The 17,751-nt window shown below is 43.8% G+C and overlaps 1 protein-coding gene across 1 annotated transcript in view; it reads left to right on the top strand.

Moving 5' to 3' along the window:
• Positions 1-17,751, top strand: part of LOC136577984 (uncharacterized) — a 1,034,970-nt gene that overhangs the window by 245,985 nt on the left and 771,234 nt on the right. The gene's annotated exons all lie outside the window — the stretch shown is intronic.

Genomic DNA, 17,751 nt, shown 5'->3' with positions numbered 1-17,751 from the left:
GTCCAGACGTCAACTTAGCTGAAGTTATTTGTTTCACAGATTGAGCACTCAGGGCTACTCTAGTGATGCACCACTCGCACAGGATAGCTGTGCATTATGTACATCACATAAAGGCGGAGAAGGCACGGCCTCTGTGGTGTCTATTTATGCTATAGGAGTTAACCTCCCCGGAGTAACATCTAGGTACAGGGTGGAAAAATTAGCAAATGGTTGCCACGTTTCACCGGGATCGGTAATTCATAAACTCGTAGCTCCGAGGTTAAATATCTACATGAGCCCAATCCTTATAAAAAAAGTAGCGTCCAGGGGACAATACCCCAAATGAACCTAAGAACTAATAGTAACTGCCACAATGGCATAAAGCATTTTTTAAGCTAGCTAAGAGACTTCAAATAGTGGATCGAGATTGCTATAATAGTTCTAGAGCAGAAAAGAGATCATAGATAAAGGCAGGAGAGGGTGCTAGGAGTAATCTCCAGCAGCGCCTGTGGCTCTAATGGTGAGCTGTAGGCATCTAAAGTGTCTCTGTGTAGGACTAGGTTATATAGGTGTGTAGTTCCTCCCATCAGGGATGTCTCAGGTAAGGTGACCCATCCAGAGGGTCAAGAGGTGGTACTTATACTAATGAGGGCTACTCACTATAATGTTCCGCGAGGCTCTACTTATTAGTGTCCAAGATGCCCCAGTGATAGTCCCAAACCTTCCATAAATAAAATACGCTAGATTGTTGTCCTCCGATCTTTCGCTCTCACTCTCTTTAAGCTGCTATGTGGATTGAGGACGGGAGGCTTTCGCGTTCCATGGTGGAACGCAAACGTTCTACGTCATCATGCTGCGTCCCACCAGTTGCCGCCGAGTCACCTGTTACCCGCGTGGGGCGTTGCCGTATGACGTGCTGGATAGCCACACCCCGTAGAGTCCGTGCCACCGTCATCGCGCTGCGTTCCAGCAGTTACGGCCGAGTCAGCTGTTGCTATGTAACCGGCATTGGGCGTGTTCATGTGCTTGTGAGGGTGTATATATATATATATATATATATATATATATATATATATATATTTATTGCCATATGTTTTTTATGCTTTATACCTATATGCAAGTTCTATTCAATTCCAAATAAGAAAAAACTTAATCTGTCGCCTTAACATCAGATATTCCAAGGCTTTGCAAGGCTGAGAGAGATGTTTCTAGAAATTCAGAGATGATACCGAACCAGACACGAAGGACACGTACTTGGCTGTTTTTCCAGAGGCGCCGTAGCAAGATATCAAGATGTGCAACTATGTACATAATTTTCACTGTCTCAGGCCGGAAATCCGGACTTCCCATATATGGTTATGAGCCCATCACCCCTTGCTGGTGATGAGACAAAGGGTATAAGATCTCATGTAATCTGTAATAAAGCACGGCGAAGCGGAGCCATGTCCCGTGTGAGGAATGATACCAGACCTCTGTGTGGTGTTTTCTTCTTACCGCCGGCAGCGGGGCAAGTGGGGTGGGCCTGATTGGTGCTGTACTTAGAATTTTACCCTGACATGCTGTGTTGGGATGACGACACTACGCAGAGTCCATAATCACTGGACTCTACATGCTCTCGCCATCGTGTGCTCACATGGTGTATACAGGCGTGTCTTTATGACACGGGGGCGTGTCAAAACTGTCGTAAACAGTATGTCTGGGTTCCTTATCCACATTGGATCATCGCTATGTACTGCCACTAAGGGCAATCATATGTAGCGTCCATCCGGAATGAGAGGGCACAAATGGGAGGTCTAACCAAATGTTACATATACTTGAATAGATTGCAGTTAATTTCAGAGCATCAAGATCCCAACGGAATAAATTGGATATGTCCACATTTTGGTCTAGTCCATAGAAGATAATTTCCCCCAAAAGGTAACGTCGGGTCTCACATGTATCCGATGGAGTAATATTCTGCGTATTACGGATGGGGTCATTGATCACCAATGGACATATCCATGACTGAGGGGGATGAATATATTAATTGCCCTGGAAGAATATATATCGATTTTTACGGGAGGAGAACGCATTTATGGAGTCAGGGATATCCCAAGTAGGGAGGAAAGGGACAGTTTGTATATATAATTTTTATATGTTATTATTGAGACAGTCTACACCATACTCATATGGTGGTTGATGTCCTACAATTGTCCTACACGAAACGATGCTTTGATGTTGGTTGTCAAGGTTTGATTGAAGATGTAAAGATAATATAGGCGTAGCTATACTAGAATAGACGATACTTAGATGCTTTACTGATAGCTAATTAAGCACTATATGTGCGGCAGTCGTAGTAGGGATGATCCTGAAATATCTATTAAGCAAGGATAAGAGGGAGCAAAATCCAAATCTCCTGAAGTTCAAAAGAGAGGTCACAGTAAGTCGTACGGTACCTAATCCCATGTGCGGGATTAGTTAATAAAGATGTTATATGAAACAATTAAAGTTTAGGGTGGCATTTAAGCCTTTCGGAGATAGTGTGTCCAAGCGAAAAATCCAAGATGCTTCCTTCTGTAGGAGTTTTTTGTCTATATGGCCTTGTCTCAAATCTGCACGGATCAGTTCGATCCCTTGAAATCTTACAACATTTTCATCCCCTCCGTGGACGGTCTTGATATGGTCTGCTAGGGGTGTGGATTCCCCCCGGCAAATATTCCCTATGTGTCCTAGTATGCGTCTGCGGAATTGTTGTAGCGTCTTGCCGATATAGTTTCTTGGACACGTGCAAGAGGCCATGTAGACGATATTTTTTGATCGGCAGTTGATGAAGCATCTGTTTGCATAGGCCTTTTTTGTGCTGGCACTTACAAATGTGTGACTCTTGGAGATAAAGGGGCATGCTGCGCAATCATGACATTTGAAAGTCCCGAGGGGTCTACTGCTACTGAGCCAGTTAGATTGCGTTGGTAAGGGTGCCAGATGGCTTCTCACTAGATGGTCTCTTAGGTTATGACCCCGTCGGAACGGTATTTCGCTGGTCGTGGTGGGATTACATCTGCAAGGTCAGGATCCTTAGTGAGAATGTTCCAGTAATGCCCGAGGATACTTTTTACATGGTTGTTGCCCGTATCATATGTCCCGATAATTCGGGAGATATTGGACGTTTCCCGTTGACGTGGGACCAGAAGGGTGTTCCTGGGTTGTTCGTCCGCATACAGGTAGGCTTTCTCAATGACCTCCGCCGGATAGTCTCGACTAAGGAAACGGTGTTTCAGTTTGACGCTTTCCTGTTGGAAGTCTTGTTTGTCCGAGCAGTTCCTTTTGAGTCTGAGGAACTGCCCTTTCGGGATACCTTTTTTTAGGGCTAACGGATGGAAGCTGTCCCATTTAAGCAGGCTATTTGTTGCTGTGGTTTTTCGGTATAATGTTGATACAATCGATCCGTCTTCTCCTTTCTGAATAAGTAGATCCTAGAACGCTACAGACTTCTCGTTGATTTCTGAGGTTACTCTTAGGTTAAGGTCGTTCGTATTAAGTACATTGACGAATGTTTGGAATGACTCCTTAGTTCCCTTCCATAAGATTAGGATATCGTCATTGTACCTTAACCATAAAATGATGTTATCAGACCATTGATCGTTATTGTAAATATGCTTTTCCTCCCACCAGCCCAGGTACAGAGTGGCGTACGATGGGGCACAAGATGTCCCCATCGCTGTCCCCCTGAGCTGGTGGAAGTACTTAGCATCGAAAAGAAAAAAATTGTGGGACAGAATGAACTGTAAAAAGTCCAGGGTGAATTGGTTATGTAGATCGAAGTGAGAGCCCCGTTGTCCTAGAAAAAATCCTGTGGCCTTAATTCCGCCATCATGTGGGATCGAGCTGTAAAGCGATTCGATGTCTCCGTTTCCTTAGTCGAGACTATCCGGCGGAGGTCATTGAGAAAGCCTACCTGTATGCGGACGAACAACCCAGGAACACCCTTCTGGTCCCACGTCAACGGGAAACGTCCAATATCTCCCGAATTATCGGGACATATGATACGGGCAACAACCATGTAAAAAGTATCCTCGGGCATTACTGGAACATTCTCACTAAGGATCCTGACCTTGCAGATGTAATCCCACCATGACCAGCGATAACGTTCCGACGGGGTCATAACCTACGAGACCATCTAGTGAGAAGCCATCTGGCACCCTCACCAACGCAATCTAATTGGCTCAGTAGCAGTAGACCCCTCGGGACTTTCAAATGTCATGATTGCGCAGCATGCCCCTTTATCTCCAAGAGTCACACATTTGTAAGTGCCAGCACAAAAAAGACCTATGCAAACAGATGCTTCATCAACTGCCGATCAAAAAATATCGTCTACATGGCCTCTTGCACGTGTCCAAAAAACTATATCGGCAAGACGCTACAACAATTCCGCAGACGCATACTAGGACACATAGGGAATATTCGCCGGGGGGAATCCACACCCCTAGCAGACCATATCAAGACCGTCCACGGAGGGGATGAAAATGTTGTAAGATTTCAAGGGATCGAACTGATCCGTGCAGATTTGAGACGAGGCCATATAGACAAAAAACTCCTACAGAAGGAAGCATCTTGGATTTTTCGCTTGGACACACTATCTCCGAAAGGCTTAAATGCCACCCTAAACTTTAATTGTTTCATATAACATCTTTATTAACTAATCCCGCACATGGGATTAGGTACCGTACGACTTACTGTGACCTCTCTTTTGAACTTCAGGAGATTTGGATTTTGCTCCCTCTTATCCTTGCTTAATAGATATTTCAGGATCATCCCTACTACGACTGCCGCACATATAGTGCTTAATTAGCTATCAGTAAAAGCATCTAAGTATCGTCTATTCTAGTATAGCTACGCCTATATTATCTTTACATCTTCAATCAAACCTTGATAATCAACATCAAAGCATCGTTTCGTGTAGGACAATTGTAGGACATCAACCACCATATGAGTATGGTGTAGACTGTCTCAATAATAACATATAAAAATTATATATACAAACTGTCCCTTTCCTCCCTACTTGGGATATCCCTGACTCCATAAATGCATTCTCCTCCCGTAAAAATCGATATATATTCTTCCAGGGCAATTAATATATTCATCCCCCTCAGTCATGGATATGTCCATTGGTGATCAATGACCCCATCCGTAATACGCAGAATATTACTCCATCGGATACATGTGAGACCCGACGTTACCTTTTGGGGGAAATTATCTTCTATGGACTAGACCAAAATGTGGACATATCCAATTTATTCCGTTGGGATCTTGATGCTCTGAAATTAACTGCAATCTATTCAAGTATATGTAACATTTGGTTAGACCTCCCATTTGTGCCCTCTTATTCTGGATGGACGCTACATATGATTGCCCTTAGTGGCAGTACATAGCGATGATCCAATGTGGATAAGGAACCCAGACATACTGTTTACGACAGTTTTGACACGCCCCCGTGTCATAAAGATACGCCTGTATACACCATGTGAGCGCACGATGGCGAGAACATGTAGAGTCCAGTGATTATGGACTCTGCGTAGTGTCGTCATCCCAACACAGCACATGAACACGCCCAATGCCGGTTACATAGCAACAGCTGACTCGTCCGTAACTGCTGGAACGCAGCGCGATGACGGGGGCACGGACTCTACGGGGTGTGGCTATCCAGCTCGTCATACGGCCACGCCCCACGCCGGTAACAGGTGACTCGGCGGCAACTGGTGGGACACAGCATGATGACGTAGAACGTTTGCGTTCCACCATGGAACGTGGAAGCCTCCCGTCCTCAATCCACATAGCAGCTTAAAGAGAGTGAGAGCGAAAGATCGGAGGACAACAATCTAGCGTATTTTATTTATGGAAGGTTTGGGACTATCACTGGGGCATCTTGGACACTAATAAGTAGAGCCTCGCGGAACATTATAGTGAGTAGCCCTCATTAGTATAAGTACCACCTCTTGACCCTCTGGATGGGTCACCTTACCTGAGACATCCCTGATGGGAGGAACTACACACCTATATAACCTAGTCCTACACAGAGACACTTTAGATGCCTACAGCTCACCATTAGAGCCACAGGCGCTGCTGGAGATTACTCCTAGCACCCTCTCCTGCCTTTATCTATGATCTCTTCTCTGCTCTAGAACTATTATAGCAATCTCGATCCACTATTTGAAGTCTCTTAGCTAGCTTAAAAAATGCTTTATGCCATTGTGGCAGTTACTATTAGTTCTTAGGTTCATTTGGGGTATTGTCCCCTGGACGCTACTTTTTTTATAAGGATTGGGCTCATGTAGATATTTAACCTCGGAGCTACGAGTTTATGAATTACCGGTCCCGGTGAAACGTGGCAACCATTTGCTAATTTTTCCACCCTGTACCTAGATGTTACTCCGGGAAGGTTAACTTCTATAGCATAAATAGACACCACAGAGGCCGTGCCTTCTCCGCCTTTATGTGATGTACATAATTGTTTCTCCCAATTCTTTTTCCCAATTGAGTATATGTGATTTTTTTGATTAAATTGAGATTGTCGGTTAGGACATCGTAAAATATCTAGTTTCTGATTTCCCCGGTTGGGGACTCATTATAATTTTTCCCAGAACCATACTTGGAATTTTTGTCTTATGTATAGGATTCTTTTTTAAGAAGGCGGATATTCTTGTATAGTTGAAGAGGTCACTGTCAGTTAGGTTGAATTCTAAGCTCACAGTTTTGAAGGGTTTCACCCTTTTTTTCTGATATGAGGTTGTCTAGAGTTTTTATTCCTTTCTTTATCCATGGTTCAATGTTTATATCATGCATAGATAGGTTTAGTATCTCCAGTGGGAGTACAGGTTTTTTGTGGGAGTCACATGTGGCCACCTTCTCCGAGTATTCCCTCCAGACCTCTATGGATACAGACACCATTGGGGGAGGGTTTTTTATAATGATTTTTTAAGTCAGAATGGTGTTTTGTCGTGGTGAGTGATGCAGCCAATAGTAATAGGTTTCCTTTAGGGGGGTTAATGTAGGATGTCTCCATGCCCACCCATGCCATTGTGTTATTGTTTTTTACCCAATTTCTAGTTTGGCTTAGAATGGTGGCTTTGAAGTACTTTTCTATATTGGGGATCTCCGCGCCTCCTTTTCTGCGGTGTAAGGCTAAAATTGGTAGAGCCACTCGCGGTTTGCCCCCTCACCATATGAAATTTGTTAATTGTCCTTGTAGTTTTTTAAGTGTGTTTTTTGAGATTGGGACTGGTAAGACCCTAAAGAGATACAAAACTTTTGGTAGGATCTTCATTTTGTATGTCATAATTTTGCCCAACCAGGAAAGATTTATCCCCGACAAGTGATCCAATTCCTTTTGAATTGTTTCCCTGAGCGGTGTAAAATTTAGTTCTTCCAGCTTGTAAATATTTGCTGGCATTGTTGTGCCGAGATATGGGATGCCATCAGATTTCCACCTAAAGGAAAATTCTGACTGAATTGTTTGTTTTAAATCTCTCGGGATGTTCAGTCCCAATATTACTGACTTATCCACATTAAGCTTATAGTACGAGATTTTTGAAAATTGTCCCAAAATTTGGCATGCCTCTCTCAGGGATTCAAGTGAATGGGATAATGTAAGGACAATATCATCGGCGAATAAGCCGATTTTGTGTTGGCGAGAATTTTGAGGAATTCCTCTTGTCTCGAGGGAGGATCTAATTAGCTCCGCCAGCGGCTCCACCATAAGAATATATAATATGGGGGAAAGCGGACACCCCTGGCGTGTACCATTTGAAATCAAAAATTTGTCAGAAAGGACACCATCAATTAGCACTTTAGCAGTTGGGTAGGAGTACAGGGCCCGGACGGCGCGAACCGCTCTCTCCCCAAAGCCAAATTTCGCCAAGGTTTGAAAGGCATATCCCCAATGAACTCTATCGAAAGCTTTTTCAGCGTCTAAAGGTACCATAATGGCTGGGGAGCCAGAGATTTTTGTGGAGTGTATGAGATTTAGCAGCTTTCTCGCGCCGTCCGAAGCCTGCCGCCCCTTTACAAACCCCTCTTGGTCGGAATGAACAATATTTGGGAGGACACTGAGCATTCTATTTGCTAGTATTTTCGCATATATCTTGATGTCCGTATTTAAAAGAGATATCGGTCTGAAATTTGCGGGTTCATTCAGCTCTTTGCCAGGCTTAGGTAGCACCACCACAGTTGCTTGGAGCATTTCCTCCGGGAAGGCTCCTTTTTCCATGGCGGAGTTAAGAGTTTTCTCTAGGTGCGGGGATAGGAGTTCCGAGAACAATTTATAATATTCAGATGAGAAGCCGTCCGGCCCGGGGGCTTTTTGGCTTCTCATGGAAGAAATTGCCTCGGTCAGTTCAGTTAATGTTATTGGGCGTTCTAGTATGCTTGATTGGGATTTACTAATCTGTGGGAGGTCAACTTTGTTTAGAAAATGTTCTATGTTAGTTTTTGTGGGATGTGTCAGTTGCGGGTCCTCTTTTAGGTTGTATAGTTTACTATAAAATATTCGAAATGATTCGAGTATTTGTTTGGGATGGGGTATTTTGTGCTCTTTGCTTTTTGAGTTCCAGATATAAGGAATATTGGCTTTGATTGTTTTTCTTTTTATTAGGTTGGCCATCCATCTTGTGGGCTTGTTAATTGAGGAGTATATGTTGGCCCGGTGGGAGGTTATCTCTTTATCAAAATCTCCTTGCAGCACTCTGCGCAATTCCAATCTCGTTTTGAATAGCTCATTATATAGTTCTTGAGTTGCCGAGGTTTCTATTTGCTTTTCTAAAGTTTGAATTTTGGATATTAATGTCTCTGTGTTTTTTAGTTTTTCTTTTTTGTACTTTGCCCCTATCTTTATGAGAATACCTCTTATGTAAGCTTTATGGGCTGTCCATAGCAGCTCAGGGCCGATGTCCGGTGTATCGTTTAGAGAAAAATAATTTTTTATTTCTTCTTGTATTTCTTTATGAAATCTAGGTAGTTTCATTACATATGTATTGTTCCTCCATAGTTTGCTGAACTGTCTATTTTTCCCGAAGGCCAGGGATAACGTTATTGGAGCGTGATCTGACCAGGTTATTGCTCCTATCTCAGACTTTACCACCGAAGTTATAAGAGATTTATCCACTAGGCTAAGGTCGATACGTGAAAAGGATTTGTGTCGTGGTGAAAAGGAGTACTCCCTGGCGGAAGCATTGAGACACCTGAAAGTGGATGTGTCTATATGTCTCTCTGGTGTCGAGTTAAAATCACCATTGATGACTAATGAGCCTTTGGCTATTCGTTTTATTTTTTTCATAAATTTGTTTAAGAAATGTATCTGTTTAGAGTTGGGAACATATACATTGGCTATGGTGATTTGTGTGTTTTTAAGGGAGCCTACTAGAATTATATATCGGCCTTTTGGGTCGCAAAGTTGTGTATCTACTTTAAAGGGGACAGTTTCTTTAAATGCTATTAAAACTCCAGCATGTTTTTTTTTGTGCGCAGGTGTGTATAATTTGTGGGAATTTTTTGTGGGTCATTCTGTGAGTGTCTATGTCTAGTAAGTGCGTTTCTTGTATACATACGATATCTGCACCGAGGCGGTTGGCTTCCCTCCATACCGAGTTTCTTTTAAAGGGGGTGTTCAGACCGTTGGCGTTTTGGGACATCATCTTAATAGACATTCTTGTTTGGTTGTGCTCTTGTATAGGAGGAGTAGGGGTTGGACGGATCTATGTGGTGCTGCCAAAAAACAAAAACTGCACAAACATTCAAAAACAATTTTCATAGCTAGAAACAGATAAACTAGTATATCATGCGTAATATTTTTGCTGTAAGGGTAGTACTTTTCTTTTTGCGTACAGGTTGCATCACAGCTCATTTCCCAACAAAGAATGGTTATCATCAGATGGGGGAGGTCGCTGTGTTTGGAAATTACATTACAGCAAGGACTTTTGTTTAGCCAGAATTTTTTACAAGCGCGTGCTTGCATTATCGTTCGGGGGGAAAAGTCTCTGTGGTGAGAAAGCCTAATTTACGTCTTGTTTTTGATGCGATGAAGGGTTGGAGATTCGTTTGGAGAATCTTTGTCCTTGAAAATCTTGTCAAGTTTAGGTGTTGTTCTTCCTGCCTTGCAAGTCGGGTTTGCCCAAGCCGGAGTTATTGGAGGCTCTTCGGGTTTGGTTTGAGGCTTTGATACCCCAGGATTTTAAAATCTCGACTGCTGAAGAGGGGTTTTGAAAAACATGCGTTGTATTAGCTCTGGTGAGTATTATTTTTGTGGGGAAACCCCATCTGTAAGGTATGTTTGCTTCTCTGAGGGCTGCTGTTATATGCGCGAAACTTCTTCTTGCCTCCATTGTAGCTTGTGATAAATCTATAAAGATGCGAATATCTGCATAAGGACCTGGTAGTATTTTAGTTTTCTCACAGCATTCATTAAAGCTTCTTTGGTGCTGTAATAATGTATACGTATTATAATGTCTCTCGGTGTGTTTTCTTTGAGGAATTTTGGAAGCGGGAGCCTGTGAGCTCTATCAATTTTTAACTCCTGCTCTGGGATATCAGGGAGGATTTTTCGGAGAAAGCGTGTCACAGAGTTCATGATCTCAGCGTTTGGGATTTTTTCAGAAACCCCTCTTATTTTGACGTTGTTACGTCTATTTCTGTCTTCTAAATCAGTTAATTTTTGTTGTATTTTGGCTACATTTGCTTCTAGGTCATAATGTGAATCTATTAGGGAGTTGTGGGACTTGACCAATTCTCCCATTTTGTTTTCAGTTTTTTCTATGCGAGTGTTGACTTCTGCAACTGAGGAGTTCACGTATGTAGTCAAATTTTTTAGATCAAGTTGGATGCTATCCCGTAAGGCCATGACAATTTCTTTTATATAAAGTTCTGAGGCCGGATTGTTGGAGGCAGAGAGGCCAGCCAGGCTATTTTCCTTCTCATTATTGTATGTGCCGCACGGCATATTTGAGGTAGCTGTGTTAGAGTCGTTACACATTTTCTGCCTTTGTTTCTCTGGGCTGTTTGTGGGTGAGGGGGGGGGGGGGGGAGTTCAGCAGCCGCGTGTCTGGCGCCATCTTGTGTCTCCTGTCTCCCTTTGTGTTGCCCCCCTCCCCAGCTGAACTAACCTCCGGTTTCTCCGTCTCTGCCCCCGCCCCTTCTACTGTCTCCTCTATTCCTTCCCCGGCTGAAAGCGGCTCACCTGCCTTCCCGGCTTCTGAGGTTGCCTGCGCTTCTCCCATCAGCGTGCCGCCGGCTTCTTCCTCCTCTGCAGCCATGTCGGGTGCTGCAGAGCGCGCCGGGAAGAAATCCTCCAATCTGGCAGGCTTCACCCTAGTAGTATGTCTTTTTGACATCTCCAGATGCCCGATGAGTTCTCCGGTGCCGTGGAGTAGTTTTTTTTCCCCTTCTTTCGCCGTTTATATGTCGCTGTGAGTCTGGGGTCTAACGGAGCTCAAGCACAAGCGCCCGTTCTGAAGCCTCACTAAGCCACGCCCCCCCCCATTTTTCAATTTGAGGTTGCCCCCTTTAAGGGCGATACCAAAGTTGGAGCCCATCTCTTCTCGGTGATTCATCATTTATGTTACTCAAAGCAGTTTTCTCTGAATGTTGAGGTGCTCCAGAGTTGCTGGCATTAAGATATGCATCATGTGACTCTGCATTGGCTTTTTTATGGCACTTCAGTCATGTGATGCATTATTTGGATGCCTTCTTATTCGTTGGGGCTATAATTGTTTGCGTTTCCAGTTTGATGGTTATTTGCATTTTGACATGGCATTACCAATGGGATTTGAGGCATCCTATTAGTATTTTGAACTATTCTCATTTTTAGAGTAGGTGGTGATGCCAATGTAATACACTACTTAGATGATTTTTGTTTATGGGGCATCAGGATAATGAGGGAGTACACAAGTTTTAGAGGGCATGTGATCAGAATGGAGGATTTTGGGGTGCCGCTGGTGCACGGAAAAAACAGTATGGCCCTGTACTCGGTTGGAGTTTTTAGGTATTCAAATTGATTGCATTGCGATGGTTTTTCTAATTGTCAATGCCAAAGTGTATAGTTTATGGGTTTAATTAGTCAGACAATACGTATGAAGGAAGATTACATGGAAGGAGTTGCAGCAGTTAGCAGGTCGGTTAGTTATTGCTTCACAGGTGATCATTATGGGTCGCAGTTCTTCCCGCAGGTTATGTGTGGCAATGCAGGGTTTGTAGCCCCATGCATCACATGTGCGGATGTCAAGGGAGCTAAAGCAGGATTTAGTGGTATGGTTGGTATTTGTGACAGACTTTAATGGTCAGTCAGGTTGGTAGTTGGAGTTTGTGGAAGTGGATGAGTTATCATTAGGTGCTGACATCAGTGGATAATGGTTATGGAGCGAATGTTGGTAAAAGCTGGTCGGCAGGAACTTGGCATAATTCTTGGGAGAGGAAAGGCTTTAATCAAATAGAGAGTTATTGGAGTTGTTTCCTATTGTGGTGATCTTGCATTTTTGGGGATACCAGCTCTGCAATAGGTGGATATATGTTTATGTTCTGAAAATAAAATGGTGCAAAGGTCGATTAATTGTTATCCTCAAAATCTGAGCCCGTGATGGAGTTATTTCGTATGCTAGCCGGATTATGTCTAAGATATAACATCTTATTGAGGGTTAGAGATGGTCAGTGTGAGATTAATGCGGCTGTTATTTTGTAGTCTTCTTTGTGGATGCAACAATTCAGAGAAGAAGAGTCCAACATTTAGGATGCGGCGCTCATATAGCTCCGTTTGGAAGGTATCATCGGGTATGGCTTTCTTTCAAAGATGGCATAATCTGGCACCTATTAATTCTGTTTTTCAGGTAAAGGAGTAGATCAAGGGCTGTAAGGTAGTAGTGTATGCCCCTGATCAACGCTCTGCTATCCTATTTAGCTTACTAGGGAAGTTGGTAAAAGTATGGCCTGAAGTGTGTAGATCAGCTTATGAGGTACAGCTCTTTACATGTGCCTTTGGGCTGGCATACATTGGTGCATTAAGAATGCGTCAAACCATGGTAGCTTTATAATAAGTAAAGAAAAGAAAAGAAAAACTAAACAAACAAAAAAAAACCAAAATGGGTAAAAGGGTATTTGCTCATTTGCATGAGAATATATGCCCGCTAGGAATTTGCAGGCATTTGTGTCTATGCCCGCAAGCACCAGGTTTTTGGCTGATCCACGAACCAAGTTTCCCTAAAAAGAAACCATAGCATAATTTTTCAGGCTTTTTGAGGATGCTTGAACTATAAGTCCTACTCCAAATTAAGCCCTAGTTACAGTTAATAAAAAAAAGTCAATGAAAATAGTGTCCAGGCAGCTATACATGGCAAATGTATAAACATATGGAGCAAAAATAAGTAGAAGACACTATCTTGTTTTCGCGGAAGACAGGGATGATGGACAGTCATTATCTTGCTTTCAATGTATATTGGTGCTTAAAATTGTTTACAGGTGTGGTTTATTGAAGAAAAAATGAAACCAGTAGACAGATGGGGTTCATCTCGGTTTAACCCCTTAGTGACCAAGCCTGTTTGCGCCTTAATGACCAGGCCAAATTTTGCTAATTTGACATGTGTCACTTTAGCATGGAAAAAGACCAGAAAGGTTTTGCATATCCAAGCGATTCTGACATTGTTTTTTCGCCACATATTGTACTTCATTTAGGTGGAAAAAAAAGACCGATAGAATTTGTGTTTATTTATTAAAAGCGCCAAAATTGGGAAAATTTTGAAAAAATCGTCATTTTTTCACATTTCCAACTGCAATATCTCAAATATGTGCAAACATAATATAGAAATTTTTGCTAAGATTTATATTTCCATCTGTTTACTTTATTTTGGGCGCACATTGGAAAAACTTTCGGTTTTTTTTTAACCATTTAGGAGACGTACAAATGTAACATTACTTTTCAGCATTTTGAGGAACACTTTGTTTTCCTACACCAATCCAAGATTGGAAAGGCTCATAGGAGTCAAAATGATAGATACCCCCACAAGTGACCCCATTTTATAAACTACACCCTTTAATGTATTCACTGAGGGGTGTCATGAGTATTTTAACCCCACAGTTTTTTTTCAGGAGTCAATGCAATTTAGAAGAGAAAAACAAAAATGTAATATTTTTGCAAATATGTCATTTTAAAGACAGGACTTTTTTCTATAGTACACATAAAAATTAGGATTTGCACCCCAGAATGGATACCCCTGTTTGTCCCGTGCTCAGAAACATACCCATTGTGGCCCTAATCTTACGTTTGGATGCACAATGGGGCCCAAAATGAAAGGAGCAACCGGTGGCTTTCGGGAACAGAAATTTTGCTTGAAGGAGATTTAGGCCCCATTGCCCACTTGTAGAGCCATTGAGTGACCAAAACTATGGAGAACACCCACAAGTGACCCCATTTTGAAAAGTAGACCCCTTAACGAATTTATCTAGGGGTACGATGACTTTTTTGACTTCACAGTTTTTGAATGCATCTAAGCCAAGCCGAAGGAAAAAAATTATGATTTTCATTTTTTTGGTAATTCTGTCATTTCAAAAGCAGTTTTTTTTGTACCGCACATATATGAATGAAGACTTGCACCCCAAAATGGATACCCCTGTTTGTCCTGTGCTCAGAAACATACCCATTGTGGCCCTAGTATTACGTCTATATGCACAATGGGGCCCAAAATGAAAGGAGCAACCGGTGGCTTTCGGAACAGAAATTTTGCTTGAAGGAGATTTAGTCCCCATTGCCCACTTGTAGAGCCATTGAGTGACCAAAACGATGGAGAACCCCCACAAGTGACCCTATTTTGAAAAGTAGACCCCCTAACGAATTTATCTAGGGGTATGCTGACTTTTTTGACTTCACAGTTTTTGAATGAATCTAAGCCAAGCAGAAGGTAAAAATTATGATTTTCATTTTTTTGGCAATTATGTCAATTTAAAAACTGTTTTTTTTGGAAAGTGTACATAGGAATGAAGACGTTCACCCCAAAATGGATACCCCCATTTGTCCCGTGTTCATAAACATACCCATTGTGGCCCTAATCTACTTAAAGGAAACATAGCTAGGCCTATAATGGAAGGAGCACCAGTTGGATTTCAGGGTACAACGGAATAAATCCCAGTCCCCATTGCCCACATGTAGAGCCATTGAGCGTCCAAAACGATAGAGAACCCCCACAAATGACCCCATTTTAAAAACTAGACCCCTTAACAAATTCATCTAGGGGTGTACTGCATATTTTGACCCCAAAGTGTTTGAATGAATCTAAGCAAAGCAAAAGGAAAAAATTACGATTTTCATTTGTTTGGCAATTTTGTCAATTGAAAAACTGGTTTTTTTGTACAGTGTACATAGGAATGAAGACTTTCACTCCAAAATGGATACCCCTGTTTGTCCCGTGTTCAGAAACATACCCATTGTGGCCCTAATCTACTTACAGGACACATGGCTAGGCCCAAAATGGAGGGAATGCCCGCTGGATTTCAGGGCAGAACTGAATAAATTCCAGGCCCCATTGCCCACTTATACGGAAAAAAATTTGACTTCCTAAAAATAATCCTCCCCCCCGCCATCCCCATTTTTTGGCATTCCCTAAATATTAGATAAAGGTAATAATATAAACTGTGTTTTATGTCCGAAGACAGGGGTAATTACGGAGGCTGGTTGGGTTGGGCACATGGGACAAGAAAACCGGGTATCCCCCCCCCCTCCTCTCATGTATTTTGGGGGGTATTTCATAACCTCAGCGGCGGGGATGGGGTGTAGAAAGTGGCGCTGTGAGGCTTTGTAATCTTGCTGCGGTGCAGCGGTCTCACAGAGAAGGCGCTCAACAAGCTGCTCCTGGAATTGCAGGAAGACGAACCTTCCCGGGGCTTCTTGTAAATTACGGATTACTGGTAGCGGTCTGAATAATGCCGGGCTCACGTAGCCGTAGGCGGAATCCGCTTGCCGAGGCCCGCAGCGGATTCCAGCTGTGAGCCCGGCTGTGACCCTGCGTACGGTTGCGTAATGTACTGCGCATAACTGCCTACTCACACAGGCGGTTTTTTGTTTGCATTTCCCGCGCCGTCGCTTAGAGATGACCCGGGTACCCGCAGCCCGTACACAATGTGTTTGCATATGGGGTGCGAGTATATCCGCGGTCATAGAGCACAAAGGGCTCTAGGTCGCAGATATTCGTGGTAAAATATAGCATGCTATGTTCTGTTTCTGCGAGTGGATTACGTAATTCCGACCCGCTAATTGGGGGGAATTGTGTAATCCAATGCATGCGATTGATCCGTGGATTACCGCTGATCAAGCGCATGCAGAACCCGTAATTCCTCTCCGGTCATGTGTGACCGGCCTAATGTTAGATCGCTACTTTATCACGTGACCGGGGACCGCTCAACGAGGCCACCGGTCACTGCTCCAAGCACTCAGTGACTGGGAGCAAGGAGATTTAAAATTTCCTGGGCTTCCCGACTCCTGCGAATGTGTCCGGCATTTTGCCGGTGGGCGCGTGCGCAGCAGCCGGAAGGGTCCATGGAGGATAATCGCATCTGGATTCAAATGCGGAAGCCTCCGAGAAGATGTTTCATCTCCCCCAACCGATCGCATCGGTGAGGGGAAATGAAACTGCCACTTTTTAAAGAACTTTTACGTGATCGCCATTATGCATTGGATAACGGCGATCACATGACCAGTAACCGCATACCGCGGCTCCCCGTGGCATCTCCAGGCTCTTGGCTACCTTTGGTAGCCAGCAGCAGGGAGATTTTATATTTCTTGGGCAATCTTTCACTTTTGCGCATGCGTCCGCCATCATGCTGACGGGCGCATGCGCAGAAGCTGGGGTAAGGTCCACGGATCAACATCCCATCAGGGAACAAATCCGGGACCTTGGGTACGTAATTTCATCCCCCCTTACGGATACGATCCGTAAGGGGAGATGAAACTTTAACTTTTTAAACTTTTTTTCACTTTTAACTTTTTTTTTTTTTTTTACTTTTTAACTTTATATGATCACTGTTATCCGATGGATAACGGTGATCATATGACTGGAAACCACATACAGCGGTCCCCAGTCATATCTCCCTGCACTCGGCTATCTGTGACAGCTGGGTGCAGGGAGATTTTGAATTTGCCGGGCTCGCCGGCTTCTGCGCATGCGCACCGCATCGGCACATCGCAGAAGCCAGCGGGGGGTCCCGACACCGGCCGGAGAACATCGGCGGACCTGAGGTGAGTATTTTCACCTCCCCTCATGGATCCGATCCATGAGGGGAGGTGAAACTTTTCTTTTTTTACACTTTTTTTCACTTTTCCGCGATCGTCGTTATTCATTGGATAACGACGATCGCGGTACCGGGGACCGCTCACCACGGTCCCCGCTGACATCTCCTGCCTCCCGGCTACCTACAGGAGCCAGGAGATTTTAAGTCTCCCGCGCCGCCGGGCCTTGTGCGCATGCAGCTGACGTAATGCCGCCTGGCGCGCATGCGCAGAAGGACGGCTACGGCGCCCGGAGCATCGGGACAGCGGGGAGTCGTGCGGCGGACCTCGGTGAGTAATTTCAGCTGCTCCGATGGATCCGATCCATCGGAGCAGCTGAATCTTTAACTTTTATTGCACTTTTATTTACTTTTTTGTGATCGGCGCTATCCATTGCATAGCGCCGATCGCAATGCCGGGCGGGGGTCCGAACAGCCCGGGATGACAGCTCCATGCTGTCAGCTACCTGCGGACACCGACAGCATGGAGCTGTCACGTCCACA

The sequence above is a fragment of the Eleutherodactylus coqui genome, chromosome 8 (genome assembly GCF_035609145.1).
Source record: "Eleutherodactylus coqui strain aEleCoq1 chromosome 8, aEleCoq1.hap1, whole genome shotgun sequence".
Taxonomy (NCBI): Eukaryota; Metazoa; Chordata; class Amphibia; order Anura; family Eleutherodactylidae; genus Eleutherodactylus; species Eleutherodactylus coqui.
The sequence above is the reverse complement of the archived record's forward strand: the minus strand, read 5'-3'. Positions and strand labels throughout refer to the sequence as shown.